The following is an 18,829-nucleotide window of genomic DNA, read 5'->3' as shown; positions in this document are numbered from 1 at the left end:
CTTTCTCCCCCTCCCCTTTTGCTTGTTACATATATTTTTATTTTTTTACGTTTTTCTTTTTTTGCTCTTTCACCTCGGACTGGGTGCACCTGTTGGAGAGGGGACGGAATTATTTTCCTTATTATTATTGTTATTTTAATTGTTAACCAGTACAGTCTTATGAGGCGATCCCCGGAGGATCTCAGATGTAGAGGCCTCGTGAGAATGAGATAATAAAATTTGCAAAAGTTTTGCGGAATTTTTAGCCCGATAGACCCGGGCCGCAACTAGGCGAGGGGGGGGGAGTAGGTGGGTCTGGTGCCCGGGCGCTGGACTAGTGAGGGAGTCGGATGAACCCTTTTAACTGCTCCTTCTACATTACACGGGGGCGCAGAAATGCGAGCTTGACCCGGCTCAAAAAGTTCTACTTGCGTCCCTGGATTGGGGGGGGGGGGGTCCCAGGATTGCTGTCAATACGGCCCTGCTGTTCACCTCGGATTTTTTACCCTTCTTGAGCTGATAGAAATCATTTTACCCAATTTTTCTTCCTTTTGATCGATATTAATTTTTTTTAGCTCTTCCACCTCGGATTTGGCGCCCCTCGTCGAAAGGATAGAAATAATTTTATTTAAATTTCTCTTTCTTTGGTAATTTAAAATTCTTTTTCTCGCCTTCTCACCTCGGAGAGATGTGGACTTTCTCCTAGAGCGGAGTGAATCCATTTTCCCTAACTTTTCTTTGAATAATAAGATTTTCTTTATTTTGCTCTATCTCTCATCACGGATTTTTCGCCCCTCAAAAAATCATTTCCCTAATTTTTTTCGACTTTTTCACTTCGGATTTGATGCCTTTCCTAAGAACAGACAGAAATCGTTTTCCTTCATTTTTTGTGGTTCTTTAATTCTTTTTCCATTCTTCCACCTCGGTTTTGTCTCCCCCCCTCCCCTTACAGCGGACAGAAATCATTTCCCAAATTTTTTGCGTCGTTCTTTAAAATTGCACCCTTGCACCTCGGATTTGGTGCCCCTCCTAAGCGAACAGAAACAATTTTTCCCTAATTTTTTTTGCAGTCAATAAACTTTTTTTTGCTCTTTCTTCATGATTTCGGCGTCCCTCCTAGAGTGGACAGAGATCATTTTCTTCTTTTTTGTTTTTTTTTAAATATTCCCTCTTTCACCTTGGATATGGTGCGCCTTTTGGAGGGGACACGAAATCTTTTTCCTTATTATTATTTGCCTATTCACCAGTGCAGTCTTACGCACGGGCCTACCCGGGAACGTCCCCGAGGGGGGGGGAGGGTGTTCGTGAGGTCCCTCAGAGGAAGTCTCATGAAAATTAGATGTTACATTTTTTAATAGTAGGCGTAGGCAAGAGGTAGGCCTAAATTTTTAGCCAGATGGAGAAGGGCCGCAACAAAGGGGAGGGGGAGCAGGCGGGTGTGGTACCCGGGTGCTAGATTAGTGGGGAAGCCGAATCCACCTTTTAACTGCTCCTTCCACATTACACGGAGGCACAGAAATGTAAGCTTGTCCCGGCTCAAAAGGTATCTAGTTACTGCTCTGCATTGGGGTGGGAGTACCAAGATGCTCTCAAAACGGCCCTGCTCTTCACCTCGGATTTATTGCCCCTCTTAGAGAGCTGACAGAAATCGTTTTCCCTAATTTTTCTCTTGATCAATATAAATATTTTTTCGCTCTCTCACCTCTGATTTGGCGTCCTCTTAGAGCGGCGCCTCCTGTGGTCGTACGGTTGTGCAACCCAGCGGCCCTTGCATAATTTTTAATTGAAATTTTAATCGTGATTTTTTAATTGAAATTTTAATCGTGATTTTTTTTAATTGAAATTTCACATGCATATATATATATAATTTGTATTATAATTTCATACTCATAATTTTTTTAGTCACAATTCCACATATAATTTTCATTGAAATTTCTGTCGTCTTCAAGTTTCATGCTTAATTATACTTATATTTCACTCACAATTTTTAAAATTACAGTTTTACACAATATCCCATTTCACCCCTACAATATCTCACATATTTGTTTTTTTCTATTGAAATTTCCCTCATAACTTGAATTTTACTCCATTTTACAAGTCGTCAAATCATTCAGAATTTGTTTTTACAGTGGATCCCGCTTATAACGTTTTTCAAAAAATTGTCATGAGAAAACGTTGTAAGTGAAGAAACGCTTTAAACAGGAAAATTCTTCACGAGAATTACTTAATGTTGATACCACGAAAATAAGTCGTACGAAGCGGTAGAAAATTGTAAGTTGGAATGTTATAAGCGGGATCGACTGCATTTTTTTATTCAGGAATTTTTCCGCAGATTCATTCTATGTTTTTATATTCTTATTTTTGTTGGCATTTTTGACCAGTTTCTCCATGAGTGGGTGATATCCCCTTCCCATTAAATGACGGGGGGTGGGGGGGGGGGTTATGAAACGTATTAGTGGGGCGTTCATAGCTACGAATACAATATAGCAGTATTTCTCAACCTCTGGTCCGCGACGATGGCATAAGTGGTCAGCATGGACACTCGATAAAATTATTCACCCTTTGAAATAGACGTTAATAATTACAATACGGCTTCAAATAAAATTATACCTTTGTACCGAGGTTCCCCACATCATCGAGGGGGAATGCAACAAAATTGCAATCATGAACACGAGATATCACTACATTTAGTCGAAAGTCGCAATTCATTGCTTCAAGTGTAATTTGCTAATTACTGCTAAAATTGCTGAATGGTGTGGAAATAAAGGGCTACTGCAAATCACAGTAAACAAAAATGTATTTCACGAAAAAAATATTCAAATATGACCTGATGATCATATTTCATTGAGAAAAATAAAATTCGGTATAAACTGGCATCTTAAATAATAATCTGTACAAAACGGGACATCATCAATTGCCATCAGAAACATTGTCCGAAGTAGGCATAATCATCGATCGTAATTAAAATTCCAAAAAAATTGCTACAAAAAATTAAACCTGATTTATGTCGGCATTACACTATAAACGTTTTGTAAAAGTGCTTGTAGAAAACTCGAAAAATACAACGAATAAGCTGATCGATTACATTCGAGCAAATGCAATCGATCAGTTTATTGGTCGCATTTTTCAAGTTTTATACAAGCACTTTGACAAAACTTTTATAGTGTAATACTGGCCTTTTATGTATAAACCTGACAAATATGCCAGATAAATATTTACAAGTTTTTTCCATAATTATCGTAATGTAGTGTAATACAATGAAAACACTGTGTGTGTGTAATACGGGACACAATTGGTCCGTAAATTTGTTTCGGACATTTTACTGGTCCTTGTTTTCAGGAAGGTTGAAAAAAACTGCGATGGAGAATATTTTCTGTGGGATCGTTCCAAACGTTTCAGACCTAACCAGAATGAAATTTTGCCTCCTGGTACTGGCCCTTACGGGTCAACTGTGGGCTTACAAATTGTAGCCTCGTGGAGACTACGTGTGAGGAGAAAGGCAAGTGAGTATTTGCGCGTGTGTGTGTGTGTGTATTATGTGAGTGCGGTTGTGTAAAAGAGAAAAATTTTGTCAAATCCGGGTAACTGTCTGGTACTGTCACTTTTTAACACAATTTTGCAGATAAAACGCTCCACAACCTTCTATTAAAAATGTTTATACTTGGAAGAGAATAGAGAAAAAAAGGTGTCGAAAAGACAATTGGAGAAAGTTTCCATCATTTACTCACTAATGCGAGCTTCGACAAGTTTTTTTTTTCTGGTCATTTTCAGGAAATAGAAGAAAAAGTGGGAGGTGGGTGAATATATAGGAGGAAAATTTGGTTAGTTATTGTTAGTGGGGGAAGATGATGTCAAGGGAGGGGGTGAAAATTTTGCCAGTGACAAATCAAAAGTAACAAAAAATTATGCGCTTTTGCTTCAAAAATATTTAATGAAGTAGCAATTTATGATATCATGGTTCAATGATGTCGGCCTTTTGGGGCAATATTATTGTTGACACAATAAAAAATTTTATATACATGTTGAGCAAAGTTCAACAAATTCCTGGGTAAAATAATTTCGAACTTGATTAAGCATATATTTACAATAGGAGAGAACTCTTTCTCATTCTGCAGGGCCCTCTGACGCGGAAGAGTGCTTGAATTGTTGGTCTCGGTGGGAGAGCCATCCATGGATGACAACATTACAACTTAAGCCTTTTTACTTAAGCCTTTTTTGGTGCATCGAGGGAAAGCCATCGATACTATTGTTGTACTGTAAACTAAATAATGTTGTATTGTAAACTAATAATAATAAATTTGTCTCTGCGATCCGATCATCAGCGCCCTTTGTTGAGGAAGAATTCATGGGCGATGATCCGCTGACAACGAGCGAAGTGCTATTCTCCTGTTGTCAGCAAGTGCGTTACTTTTTTGTTATTATTTCTTTTAAAAGGATTTTTTTTTTCAAACATTTCGTACCTTCAGTTGGGGCTTTTTATATGTAGACAGCTGTTTTTGTTGGCCTTCCTCTTTTTGTTAGAGCAGCGTTTCTCAACCGGTGCTCCGCGGTGACTCAAAGAAAATAAAATAAATCAGTAAATTAGATTGATACATGAAAAAAAGAGGCATAAAGGGTTCCGCCATAAAAAATTATATATAAATCTGGCTCCTCAAGTCATACAGGGCTCCGCAATAAAAATTATATACTGAGAAGGGCTCCGCAAGTCAAAAAAGGCTGAGAACTCCTGTGTTAGAGGGTTGGCGATTAAAAGAATTGTTTTTGTTTGATTAAAAATGTATTTCTTGGTTGAACACATTTATTTGCAATTTTGTGTTCAGTGGAACTGAATTAGAGTTCGTTCCAAGGGAGGTCCAAAATTTGTTTGGGCCTTCGAAATTTCCAAATCTCATCATGTCGTAGTCCCCAACGTCTCTTATATGTTGGTGTTGTGAGTTGCCCATTCTGTCAAATTGATTGAGGTTTAATTCTTGTACGGATGACCAAATATGGGAGAGTTGAAGGTCCGTTCATATGTTGATGTAACGAAGGAACCAGTGCTTTTGTTAGCTGTCGAAGGATTTAATTTTGTCTCACTTGCAGGGTTTTTATATTTAGTTTGCGTTCGTGGGCGAACACCGATGAGACGTAAAGCATTGTGGGTCGAAAAAATGGATTTGTATAGAATTATTTTTTCTAATAGTGAATTTCGCTCTGTGAGGAGTTTCAGGATCAGTGAGGAAAGTTTTCTCTCTGAGACGAGGGCGGTAAAAGAAAAAACGTGGGGAGACTGTGCTGAAGCAATTGACAATCGTACCAACTTACCACGGAAGGAAGTGTAATGTGCGTCACTTATTTTTGATTTTTCAGGTGACTAAAAGAAAAACGAATCATTTGCTTAAGGTAGTGGTTCTCAAAGTGGGCGCCGCGGAAAGCTGGTGTGCTATTGATGTGTACTTGTTAAGTGCTTCGAAGCGATTCTCAGACTGCTTTGAGAAGTCGCGGATAGACACTGAGTCTAAGGGAGTCGAAGGCGAAAAAAAGCTTTAGAGAACCACTGGCTTAAGGGTTTTATATAGACGTTGCTTGGATCGCAAAAAGAAATTCTTCAGAAGTTTTCTTTACTGTTTAATTCCACCTCCCCCCACAAGAATTTCATTGGTGACTCCCTTTTAGTCCCCCCTTCCCGGTCTTCTTTGCCTCCTGCTAAAATCTACTTCGAAATGAACAGTGACTCAATTGGCACTGCTGCCTACTAGTTTCTTAATATTTTGATTATTTCTAAGTATGCGTGTACTGAGTACACTGTATTGATTGTTGTTGATGTAGAATTCTAATATATTCCATCCGTGCTAAATAGGAACGTTTAAAGTTAAAATATTACAGTATGTATGTGTTACGGTGAATGTGATAAATTCGGAATACATGTTTGAACGAAATTTATCAAACTCATCAAAATGGTCGGCGATTATGCATAATCAACGCATAGATGAAATTTACCCTAACAGACACTGCATATTGGTTTAATGTATTTTTTTACTTAGGGACAGATGAGCTTAAATTTCTGATCAAGACGTTTATATTTTGGGAGTTCTCTCGAGACAAGTTAATCGACGAAACCCCTTGGGAAACCGACCAGCAGACTCAAACTCGAAGCCTTTTAAAAATCAAAAACTGCCTTCAAAGGGGGAAAGAGCATAGGAATGGTCCCGGGTACGGAGCCATTGTAAATATTTGCTTTTGTGTCCTACCTTCAGTAGTTCTTTATCCTATCGAGGTTTTAACATGGGGTGCTTGTGTGGATGCCGACTGAGGGACGCTAGTCTAGACTAGCGTTGAAGTTCCCTAGTTGAAGAATGAAAGGTTCCCAGGGATTTGTTAACTATTGTGATGAGATACTTGACACAGTATATTTAACTACTTATGTGGGGACGAAGAAAATGACATGAAAGCTCTCCGGCTTATTGTGGGAATATGACGACGCAAAGAAGATTCATATTCATATGGCGAATGAGTGCACAAAAACACGGGTGGCAGGCACAGAAGAGCGGTTTTTTTTTCTTTTTTGACACCTTTCCGTTTCCATGCGTCTAGTTTTGTGTCCGAGAAATACCACAATCACATATCCCGCGGTAAAGATGTAGTGAACAAACAACATCGTTCGTGTATTTCGGACAATTAAAACTTGTTAAGCACTGAATGGTTCTGTTGTGAGTAAAGTTGTCGTGGTGAACTGCAAAAAACCTAACAAAAAACATAAAGGCCTGCAAACAAAAAGATACTCTTTCTTTCTACACTCTATAAGCTACACAAAAGAACTAGTTAAGCACTTTTTGTGCGCATGTTATTATATAAAGCAGCGTTTCTCTTTCCTTTTTTTTTGCCCGTCACCCCCTTCGAATATTTTTTTTCTCGTGGAGCCCCTGAGTCTTCGACCCTCATCTAGAAGCAAGATCATTTATACGTATTGAATTGATTTTTTCAGTGAATTTATACTGAATGAAAATTTTTGCAAATAAAATTGGCCTCCAGACCACTGGCTTAGAATTTATTGAGCTGCCCACTAATCCAAATTCTATTCAGGACCGTATCAACATCATGGGCTCCTCAGGCAAAGTGATGCTATGGTAGTCCTATACTTAGCAGGAAATAAACAGCCTACATATTTCCTACTTATTTTAAAAATTTATTGCACTATACAAAATATCATAAGGTGGAGTCACTTGTGTACATGAGACCCCCGGGCATGAACCCTCACAAGAGTGGGACTGACAGAGCTGCATCCCAGGGCCTGATATGGTTTTCATCATTTTTTGTTTTTCCCACTAAATTTAATATAGAGAAGGGGGTCTGTGAAAAATGTAGCCGGAGGCCTGCGAAAAACCCCATCCTAGGGAACCTGCTGCAAAATGTGGGGGGTGAGGCCCGGGTGAGTCCATGCCCTAAGACGGCCCTGGTTTCGTTGGATTCTGCAAGTGTATAGTCAATATAAAAGCATTATTTCTTCACACCTTAATTTTTCTTCTCAGCTCTCTGCAGCCCTCCAAACCACCTGTCACGGCCCCTTTCTAAATTTATTGCATCTCCGTGATTCCTAAATTTCTACACAAATATTGAGTTTTGAACACCCCTCCCCAACCACTATTTACTGCTCCCGACATTTCCTATTATTTTACGCCTATGATGATGTCGTACTGACTTAAATTCTTCACGGTTGTAATCGCAACAAAATGTATAATGCATAACATGATTCTATTCCGAACACATTATTCGACCTCACTTGGTAATGCATAATTTCTCAAATTATAATATTTTGTTTCGAAATTCATGGGTACATTTTTTTCAAGTGAGCCAGATTAGTTCGCAAGCAGGGGTTTGTTCCTCCATGTATTTCATTTCATTTTTATGTATTTTTTATTTATGAATTATGTGAAAAAAGTTTGCCGATTGCCCACAACTTCTGTAAATAAATGTGTAGAAAAAAAAGGCTATGGAGTGTGTGTGTGTTGTGTTTTCGTTGGTGTTCACATTTTTCTAATGATTGACCAATCTTTCATGTACCAAAACAAGACTCAACTTGAAAGATAGAATTGCCGAAAATGTCAAAAAAGTAATAATAATAATGCAGCATAGTATGCAAGGGCGAAGCGAGAGGGGACTTGGGGGTCTGGTCCCCCCCCCCCCGAAATGTGAGAAAATTACCGAAAAAAGGGAAAAAGATGGCCAAATCCATTGTTCTGTCACTTTGGTCCCCCCCCCGAACGAAATTTCTGGCTACGCCCCCGATAGTATGCTTATTATCTTGGTTTTAACAATGGCTTTCCGCACATTTTATGTCAGTTACATGGTTTTCACATGGTCGTCGCGTTATTGATTTCAAAATTATTATTATTATTATATATTATAAAAATGATAGCATGATATATTAGGAATTATAAAGGCGTGGTTCATTAAAAACTTTGGCTATTCTAACTTTCCAGGATGCCTGTACTCGTTAACAGGGCCGGCCGTCTTAAGAGCTTCATGGGACCCTGGGCCAAGTGGTTTTTCTGAGGCCCAACATAATTAAGGGGCTCTGGGCAAACCCTCTCGTCAATGCAGAAATCGGCCCAGACCAAAAGAAGTTTCAGACACGAATTATACATTATACGTATTCATCAAATGGGCTTCAAAACTGGGAGATTGGAAGTATGAAAAGATTGGGGAAAAAAGGGTGTCAAAAACCATAAATCTGTCTATCATCCTGACCCCCCCCCCATCCTGTAGCAAGCCCCCCGACCGGGACTTTTCAAGGCCCCTCTATAGTTAATTTATAGTGTTAGAAAGTAGAAAACTAAGAATCAGGGCCGTAACTAGGATTTATGTCGTCCGGGGCAAACATCATTTTCGGTGCTCCACAACGATTTATAATGATAAAATTCGACTATCTTGTAATGGTGTTCTTTGTACCCCCGCCTCAAGGGCGTAGCGAGGGGAAGGGACTTGGGGGTATGGTTCCCCCCCCCCCCCGAAATGTGAGAAAATGACCGAAAAAAGGGAAAAAGATGGCCAAATCCATTGTTCTGTCACTTTGGTTCCCCCCCCCCCGAACGAAATTTCTGGCTACGCCCCTGCCCCACCTAAAACTACTGCCCCCTAAATTCTGCCGCCCGGGACCGTCACCCTCCACCCTGCCCCCCTCTAGTTACGGTCCGGGTAAGAATAACTGCGAAATCAGCCCTCCCCCAGTGGGGGAGTGGCGGAATACGAACTTTTCGCTCATATTGCAGGCTCCTTTCAGCTACAAATGAACCGTGACAAGCCGAGAGCCGCAGAAATGAAAGTGAACCGTTGCCTGTTAAAACGCCTCCTGTAATTGGTCGAAAATGAGCCGTGAATCGCTTCTTTTTTCACTTGTGTTGCCTGCTCCTATTGGCTACAAATGAACCGTGAAGAGCCGTGAGCCGCAGAAATGAAAGTGAACCGTTGCCTGTTAAAACGCCTCCTGTAATTGGTCGAAAATGAGCCGTGAATCGCTTCTTTTTTCGCTTGTGTTGCCTGCTCCTATTGGCTACAAAAGAACCGTGACGAGCCGCGAGCCGTAGAAATTCAAGTGAGCCGTGTCCTTTTAAAAGGCCTCCGGGAGCCGTTTCGCTTGCCACTGTTCTGCAGAACTTAACGACTAGTCTCTTCCCAAGTCCCCACCCTCCCTTCTAAGAAGACGTTGGCCACGCTTTCTTTTTCCCCCTTTTGCAAGGTTTTTTTTGCACAAAAGGCTTTTACAATCCCCCTTTCGCTGCGTTCTTTTTTATTTACTATTATTTTTTGCTCTTTTACCTCGGATTGAATGCATCTCTTGAAGGGGAAGGAATCTCATTCTCGTTGTTATTATTATTGTTATTTGGTCTACTCACCAGTGCAGTCTTAAGGGGCCTACACACGTTCAGTTATGCCTGCACAGTTATACCTGTACAGGCATAACTGCGCAGGCATAACTGAACGGTTCGATGCATCCACACCATTCAGTTATACCTGTGCAGGCGAAGCTTCTGGAACCGGTTCTAGGCAATCTGTGGGGATATTTTCGTTCTTCGATCTCTGTCTTCGTGGTCTTTTGATCAGTTCGGATTTTTTCATAGTCTATAAAGTTCGGAATTTTCTAGTATGATTTCCACAGATGATGCTTTTGGTGTAGTTGGATTGGTTACGGCACTGAAAGTTATTAACTCAAAAAAAAAAGAAAAAAAACGGGTGACGTGGTACAAAGATTGGTTTAAAAAAAGGCGACAATATTCGCACGTTAAATTATTACAGGAATTGAGATTTGCACCAAAAGATTGGCATAATTTTCTCAGAATGGATCAAGATACCCACTCAAAGCTTCTTTTTTTTCAATTCCTTTCGGAAATTGCTTCGCAAACTGTTTATTTTTTTAACAACACTGTCTCTTTTCGCTGGAGGATCTATTTCTCTCATTTTCCACACCAATCTCTCATAACTATCATCTTTCTTAATTTTGTTATGGCAATCTTTAGTTTTCACCTGCCACAAGCATTTCTTATTCCTATACATTTCAATGAATTCTTCCAAACATTCGCGCTGCCCGTTTCGAAGATCACTCGTCATTATAAACCTCGAGTCGTGAAAACTAAACTGAACTCTGAACTAAACTCTGGTGGAGTGTTGAAATCGGTGTTTCCCAAAGTAGGACTATTCAGGGTATGAATGGACACAAGGGGGTGATGGGAGGACGAGAGGAAAACATCAGTTTTCGAAAACTCAGACCATTTTACCCAAAGCGCTTGAAGAGGTTCTCTGCAAGCGCTTTGATTTTACCAAGGAAGCCTTTGTAAATATGGGCCTTGGGCAAAAAAAAACTAATATTGCACACAGAAATTCGTACTTGTTTCTTCAGAGCTAAAGTGTTTTTTTCTCCCTTTGAATGTGCGCTGTACATTCCAGGTGTATTGTAACTGTAAATTGATCGGTAAAGCCTACTGTCACAGATCTCCACACCATCTGGGGTCCTGCATCCCCGGGGGCTGGTTTTACTAATGAATATTGTCATTATTCGAGCCATTTCCCCTAAACCCCCACAAAGATGGGATTGGGATCAGGATTCTGGTTTCAGAGCCCGAGATGATTCTAATCATTCTTTTTTCCCACGTTAAAAAATTCACTATAGTGGCGGCTCGGCAAAGAGAATAGCCTCTGTGCCCTGCGGCAGGATGTGGGTGGGAAGGAGCAGGGGGGTGACGCTCAAGAGCTTCGACGCACACTTTGAGGAAGACTGCTGTAACGGAAGATGTTTGTTGAATCTACACCATAAGTACAATAATGTATTTTGATGTTACTAAAACCTCTCATAATGACCGATTTTCATGACTTAAGTAAAAGGCACTACTGCCTACTCATGCTTATCAAGAATGCTATCCATATCTACAGTGATTATGACAATACGTATGGGCAATAAAAGAGAAATTTTGGTATTACAATCGACGCCCGATATAACGACCCCTTCGTCTCGTCGAGAATGGACGTTATATTTGGAGCAAGGTCGTAGCGAGGGGGAGACTTGGGGTTGTGGTCGGGCCTGATTGGGTCGGTCGTTATATTAGTAAAACATAAAACATTTGGGACTTACCCTACCAGTCTTTGTCGCTATAACGTGAATGATCGCTATAACGTGAAGTTCTCATAACGAGCGTCCACTGTATCTTCGAAAACAAGCACGTTTCTCCTCTGAATATACAGATAGGGGATACATGCTCCTTCAGCATCGTGTGATAGTATTTTCTTTTCGCGATAGCGTCGATTTAAAAAAAATAATTTTTTTTACTTGAAAATTTTTACGGTAACTTACATAGTGTTTTTCCTTGAAAGAAAACTGCTTTTTCACGCGACCTCTTACGATTAATTCAACTCAATTAAAAAATTGACTCATTATGAAGCATAGTATGTATATTAATAGTATTACTCAATGATATAATTATATTATCAACCGTATATCTCTCTCAACGAATTTTTCGATTGTTTTCTTACGTTTAACTAGCGTAATTTCATCTGAATTTTTTTCTTTCAATGTTTGAGCTGAAAGTTGAAATTCGTTGCAATCTGACGAGATGTGTCCAAAAAACAAATTCAATGCGATTCATTAAGAATTACATGTAAAAGAAAATAATAAATTGCAGTGATTTTTGTCCTGTTGATGCTTGCTGGTTTTCAGTCAAGAAAGGAGTGGGAATCCTGCGTTTGAAATTGCAAACAATTGCAAACATTAACTGACTCGTATAAACACCTGCTTGATTTCTAAAGGAAGTACATGTGAAAGAATACTAAAATAATCTGATGTCACGGGGCTCCTAAAATCTCCAAGAACCCTATTTAAAAACCTCTTCTCTAAATAATCAATGAACAATTAATAGTTATAGCACATTATTTGAATATAGAGTTTGTGTGTTTCGGTGCATAATTTCGGGCAAATTTATTGAAAAGAGTGATTTCAGAAACAAAATTGCGAATTTTAACAATGGTCGAAATATTTCTAAAATTTTATTTCGATTTTTTTATTCGATATAAAATTGCAAGAAAATATCGTGAAAATTACGCCATTAGAAAAATTTCTTCTAATTAAATGGAATCCCTCTCCAAAACAAGTTATTCAGTTGTTCTATTACATTATCAGTGAAAAAAGAAGAGGGAAGAAAGAGAGAAGGGCGAATATAAGAAAGCGGGGGAAAAAAACTGCGCAGTTATACCTGATGGCCCATACAAACGCTCAGTTATACCTGCGCAGGCATAACTGCACAGTTATACCGAATCGAAAAACCATTCCCTTCAGGTCGCCTGCGCAGGTCAACTGACGGCCCCTACACACGCTCAGTTATGCCTGCACAGTTGGACTGTACAGGCATAACTGCGCAGGTATAACTGAGCGTGTGTAGGGACCTTTACGCATGGGCACGTCCGCGGGGAGGAGAGGTGTAGAAGAGGCAGATCTCCTGAAAATAAGATGTTCAAATTTCCAAGATTCGGAGTACTTTGAATTGATAGGCAGTAATTTTTAGCCAGATAGAGAAGAGCCGCAACTAGGGGGGGGGGGGTCTGGGGCTCGGGCGCTGGACTAGTGGGGGAGAGGAATGCACCTCTTTTAACTGCTCCTTCTACATTATACGGGGCACAGAAATGCAAGTTTGTTCCGGCTTAAAAAGTATCTAGGTGCGTATCCCTGGATTGGTGGGGGGGGGGGGGGTGCTCTCATTACGGCTCTGCTCTTCAGCTCGGATTTGTTGCTCCTCCTAGAGATGACAGAAATCGTTTTCCTGATTTTTCTTTTCTTGACCAGAATAAATTTTTTTTAGCTCTTCAACGTCGGATTTGGCTTCCAGCAAAAATCATTTTCCCCAATTGTTTTTTTGGTCAATAAATTTTTTCTGCCCTATCGTGACAAATTTGCCCCAACCCCTTCCTACAGTGGACGGAAATCATGTCCCCTAATTTTTTTCCGATTTTTCACTTCAGATTTGATGCCTTTCCTACGAGCAGACAAATCGTTTACCCTAATTTTTTTTTGGTCAATAATATTTGTTTTTGCCCTTTCATCATGGATTTAGCACCCCACCTAGAGCGGACAGACACCATTTCTCTAATTTTTTTGGGTACATAAGATTTTTTTTTTGCTTTTTAATCTCTCTAACTGCGATATCCCATGTGAACGCACGGATCACGCGGCTGAACAGTCGCCCCTGCATTCATAATTTTCAACCGCAATGTAATTTGTTGTTTCAGTTGTGATTTTTCAATTAAAATTTCGTATGTAATTTCAGTCGTTATTATAATGAATAAAAGAAAGGGGGGGGGACGATTGTCGACCTCTTCCTTTGCGACTATACCAGTGATTCCCAACGTGGGCGATGGAATGTTCCGGGGGCGGTAGAAGCTACGGGTATAACATAGGATCTTATGGCTTAGATTGCGTTGGGGGGGGGGATGGGAGATCAAAATTTCTAAAGAAGGGGCCGTTGGGACAAAAAAAGGGTGGGAACAATGGCCTATACCAATACATTTTTTTTGTGAACTGGAGGGGGAGTTGTTATCACTCAAGTTTATCAACGTAACCCCTTGTGAACCCAACCCGCACTCTCGAAGTATTTTTTCCTAATGTGTCGTAGTCTACACCTTTATACCTAGCTAGGTATAAAGGCTGTATTCCGTACGAGAACCTTTCGCGACTCCTTACAAAATGACTTTTGTGCGAGAGAAAAAAAACGGTGATTGCTTATTTTTATGTGAGATGTCTCGAAAATCTACATCAAAAGCTGTCCGGCATATTAAAAAAGACGACCATAGGCAAAGATAGACTTGGAAGTCTGGAGGGGGGGGGGCGGCACGATGATGATGATGTCAATTCACATATACATTTATACATTCGATCAGTCGACTCTATCTTTGACGCTGGGGAAGAGCAATGTCCCCCCCCCCCACGCCTCCCGTATCTCCGCCCATGAAGACGACACAGGGGATGAATACAAATCGTTTATCGATTGTTACGTAAATGAGAACATGGATGTTCATGCAAATACAGTAATATGGAGATTTTTTGTCTCACCATCTTCAGGGCCGTCTTAAGAGCAACATGGGCCCCCGGGCCAAATGACTTTTCTGAGGCTTTTTTTCTCCTGAGACCCCCGGGTGGGCCCATGCCTTGAGACGGCACTGACCATCTTACGTGTCTGGTTTAGTGCACGAAACCATCTTCTATAAGGGGCCATTCAAGTATTACGTAAGCAGATTTTTAGCCATTTTTGACTCCCCCCTCCATTTGTCAGCAAAAGTCGCAAAACACTGACCCCCCCCATATCTTCAGAAACGGGTGGTTGATGACGTAAGTAACCTTCAAACCCCCCCTCCCCCCTTATCATCAAAAGTCAGCAAATCCGAAACCCCCCCCCCCCCGATGCTGACGTAATACTTGAATGACCCCCTAAGGGAAAAAGTTTATTATTATTATTTTTAGAATGACAGAGAGAGAGAAAAGCTTGATTTTTTGCATATTTTTCCGGTTGATTTTTTAATTGAAACGCAACGCGTCCATCAACTGCAGCGTAAACGCAGTGTGCTGTATTTGAAAAAAAAAAAATCTAGATATTGTTTGCGGGGGGGGGGGGGAGGAGAGGAGGAGAGGAGGAGGGTAAATCACAAGAGTTTATAAAACTCTTCGCTAGATGGCGCTCTTGATCAACTCTTCAAAAGCGCCGTGTAAGAGCTGCGGTTCATTTTGGTGAGTGAGCGGTTCAGAGCCGCTCACGGAAAAGAACCGTTTTGCCCATCACTAATCACGGCATTTTACTCAGGAACGAGATGGGCAATTCGCTCTTGAACCGTCTAAAATCGCCGGCTCTTTTCAAAGGGCGAGTGAACGGTCATTCTTAAAGAAGAACCATGGCTCTTTCACTTTCAGGTGAGCTGACCATATTGGTACGAGAAAAATCTTATATTGTTCTGGATCTTTTTGTTATCCTTCAACGTTACTCATATCAACGAATTCGTTTTTTCTGTCGTTTTTATTCAATTGATGCTAGGGATGGCCTTTTATAGTTACGTGAAATGGAAAAGTTGTTTTCAAGAGGTTTTTCCTGAGAGGTGAGTTTCCTTTCGAATTTTTATTTCATGAGTCACCAGTCAATTTCTATCAAAGTTAAATGTTATGCATGTTCTGCTTTTTTGTTAGAATTCTGTCTGGTTTTTTTTTTCGAAAATTATTTACGTATTTATCTTCGATTGCTTTTCAGTATAAAAATGTTTTGCATTGCAGATGACGCAATCGATTCTGGGAATGGTCCAGTTGTTATCGTTAACGGCAATTAGTTAACGCCGCAATGAATGAATGAACGCCAGGGTCTCTGCCACCGGATTTATCCCGTTGCCGAGATCTCTTCAGCCCAGCTTCGTGGCAGAATCTGGAACAAAGTGCGTGCGTACACCTAACAGTCTGAGTGTGTAGCTAGTGTTGTGTATGATATTTCAGAGTTGCCATCTATACTTCAAATTGTGAGTGAAGTGTAATGATTGAATATTTGTAACGTTGTAGGCCTGTTGCTCTCTGTGGCGAGACTTTTTGAACGGGGAGACTTTTTTTAGTTAACGTCCCAGAAGACCAGATGTTTTTGGCCATCAAAAACTGTGAAAAATTACAATAAAGCTCTGATCTCTGGCGAGGAGCCGGATGAAAATTGAAAAATCATAAAACCAAACAATCCTCTATGAAACAGGTAGGCATTTCACTTCATGTAACATTGGGATTTACGCCTGAAGATCAAGTTCAATTTCAATGGGGGAAAAAAAAATTTTTTAACCAAACTTTGAAGCTGGCAAACTTTAGGTTCTTGCTTTAAAAAGGTTTTTAAAATTCTTGTGAAATTTACGTATTTTGCAGTCTTAAATTTTGAGAAGCAATGTCAGTATACCTTTAATAAACACTCCTATAGTAGTTGCCATATTTTGTGGCACCTCGAAACCAAAGCCTCAGGAAAAATTTCTAAATCATCTAGTTTTAGAACTACAGCATTTGTTTGATGTTGGTTTTAATTTCAAGGGCAGGACCATTGGAATTAAGCTGCATTCTTTTATTTGCGATGCTCCTGCACGTGCATTTTTAAAATGTGTAAAGGGTCATGGGGGATACTCTTCTTGTGATAAATGCACCTGTAATGGGATGTATGTTCCAGAGGGTAAAAATGTTGTTTTAGCAGATTTGAATGGGACAAATCGCAATGACAAATCTTTTCGAGCACAGAGACAAAGATCATCACATTGGAACTTCACCACGTTTAGCTCTTGATATTGACATGGTTTCACATTTGCCCTTGGATTATTTGCATTGTGTGTGTTTAGGAGTTATGCGGAAACTGTTAAATTTTTGGCTGTGTGGCAAAGTTCCATTAAAATTAGATGCCAAAACAACTGCAGAATTGAATACTCGGTTGCTTTATTTGAAAACATTTTTTCCTGCAGAATTCATAAGAAAGTCTAGAGGACTGAATGAAATTGGCAGGTGGAAAGCCACAGAGCTACGAACCTTCCTCCTTTATGCTGGCCTTGTGGTTTTACTTAATTTAGTTCATTCTTCCATGTACAAGCATTTTTTATTATTGCATTGTGGTATCGGCATTTTATGTCTCCACACTTGGCGAATTATTCTAGTTCTGCTAATAACTTTCTAAGGGAATTAGTAAGCCACTCTGAAAAGTTATATGGCAAATCATTTTTAGTTTATAATGTTCATGTTTTGATTCACATTGCAGATGATGTGAAAAAATTGGGTGTTTTAGATAATTTCTCAGCTTTTGTATTTGAAAGTTTTCTAGGCAGTTTAAAGAAAAGCATTAAATCTGGCAATAAGCCATTTGAACAAATTTGTCGAACACTAAATGAATACGACGAACATGGTGAACCTTCTAATCAAATGCAGTCTGATTTATTTGTGATGCAAAATGAACATAACTTGGGACCAGTTCCTTGTGATTTTATTGGGCATCCATATAAAAAAATTGTCATTCCTTAATAAATTCTGTATTTCAATTTCCTTCCTAAGTCCCGCTAATTGTTGTTGTTTTACTAAAGAAAAATCAGTTACTCAGGTTCACAATGTATTGAGGAGAGCTGACAGATTAAGTATTTTAGGTCTACGATTTATAGTAAACAGGAAAATTTCTATACGTATCCCCTCCCATCTTCTAAACTGAATGTTTTTATTGTGAAAGACTTGGCAAATATATATACTGAAGTATCCTTAGAGGATGTTGTTTCTAAATGTGTTCTGCTGCCCTTGAAAGATTATTTTGTAAGCTTACCGTTGTTGCACAGTTCATAATCCATTTCGTCCATTGAACCACTGTGTAGAGATATAATATGCATATTTGACTGAATAAAACATTTTTCTTTCTTTAAATACTTGTTTGTCTTTTTAGTTCTATTCCACATGAATAATTTATAACGCGATACATGTTGTAGGGAGGGGGTGCATTATTTACTAATGCGTCATTTAATCACGTCATGAAATGGCGCCCAGATGACGTCTTCAAAATGGACATAATCACCTATTTTATGACGTCAGGAATAAGGCACTTCATGACTTTAAAAAAACATCATTTTTGACGTCAGGCGACTACTTGGGAAAATACTCTAGAAAGAAGATCTCTACAAAATATTCTACGACCTACTTCTGTTTTAAACAATATATATCAAGAATACATTTTATGGGCATCTTTTTCTCATCCACCTCGTTGGGCATTTTGCCTGTGGTGGCGTTGTATTTGTATAAGACAAGATAACGAAAACGAGAGAAATTGTAAAGCTTAAAAATAATCCATAAACTAATCACATTTCAGAATAGTGTGGACATTATCTATTCAAAAAAATTGCAGATAACTAGTAGCATGTCTGTTAGTAGAAGAGCTCTCCGAGACCGTCCATCCCTTTGGGAAAGAGCTCAAACCATCCCAAGATGGTCTCTCTGGGCGGTCATGTCTGCCTGTTAGTAAAAGACAGAGTTTAGACTAAAACATCCCACAAATATTTTATCTTTATTCATCGTACAATGGAACTCAATACTAGACGCATTGGTGGTAAAAAAAAGATGACCTGGGAAATACACGAAAATAAAGGGAGATTTTCTCTAATTCAACACGTTTGCATTTCCCAACAAAGTACTTAATTACACGCCACTTGGGGTCGGCTAACTTTTTAGTCAAAGGAGTCCCAAACCTGTCCTTCACAATAACTCAAAACTTATTCACGAGCCAAAAAGGTTTTTTTTCCTTTTTTTCTTGCAAATAAACTGTACTGTATTATTATTTTCTTAGATTTACTAAAAACCCACGTGTACTTACCC

This window comes from Pholcus phalangioides, unplaced genomic scaffold, assembly GCF_987345545.1.
Source record: "Pholcus phalangioides strain wild (caught in Gottingen) unplaced genomic scaffold, Ppha-v1.0 ptg000004l_1, whole genome shotgun sequence".
Taxonomy (NCBI): domain Eukaryota; kingdom Metazoa; phylum Arthropoda; class Arachnida; order Araneae; family Pholcidae; genus Pholcus; species Pholcus phalangioides.
Note: the sequence above shows the minus strand (reverse complement) of the source record.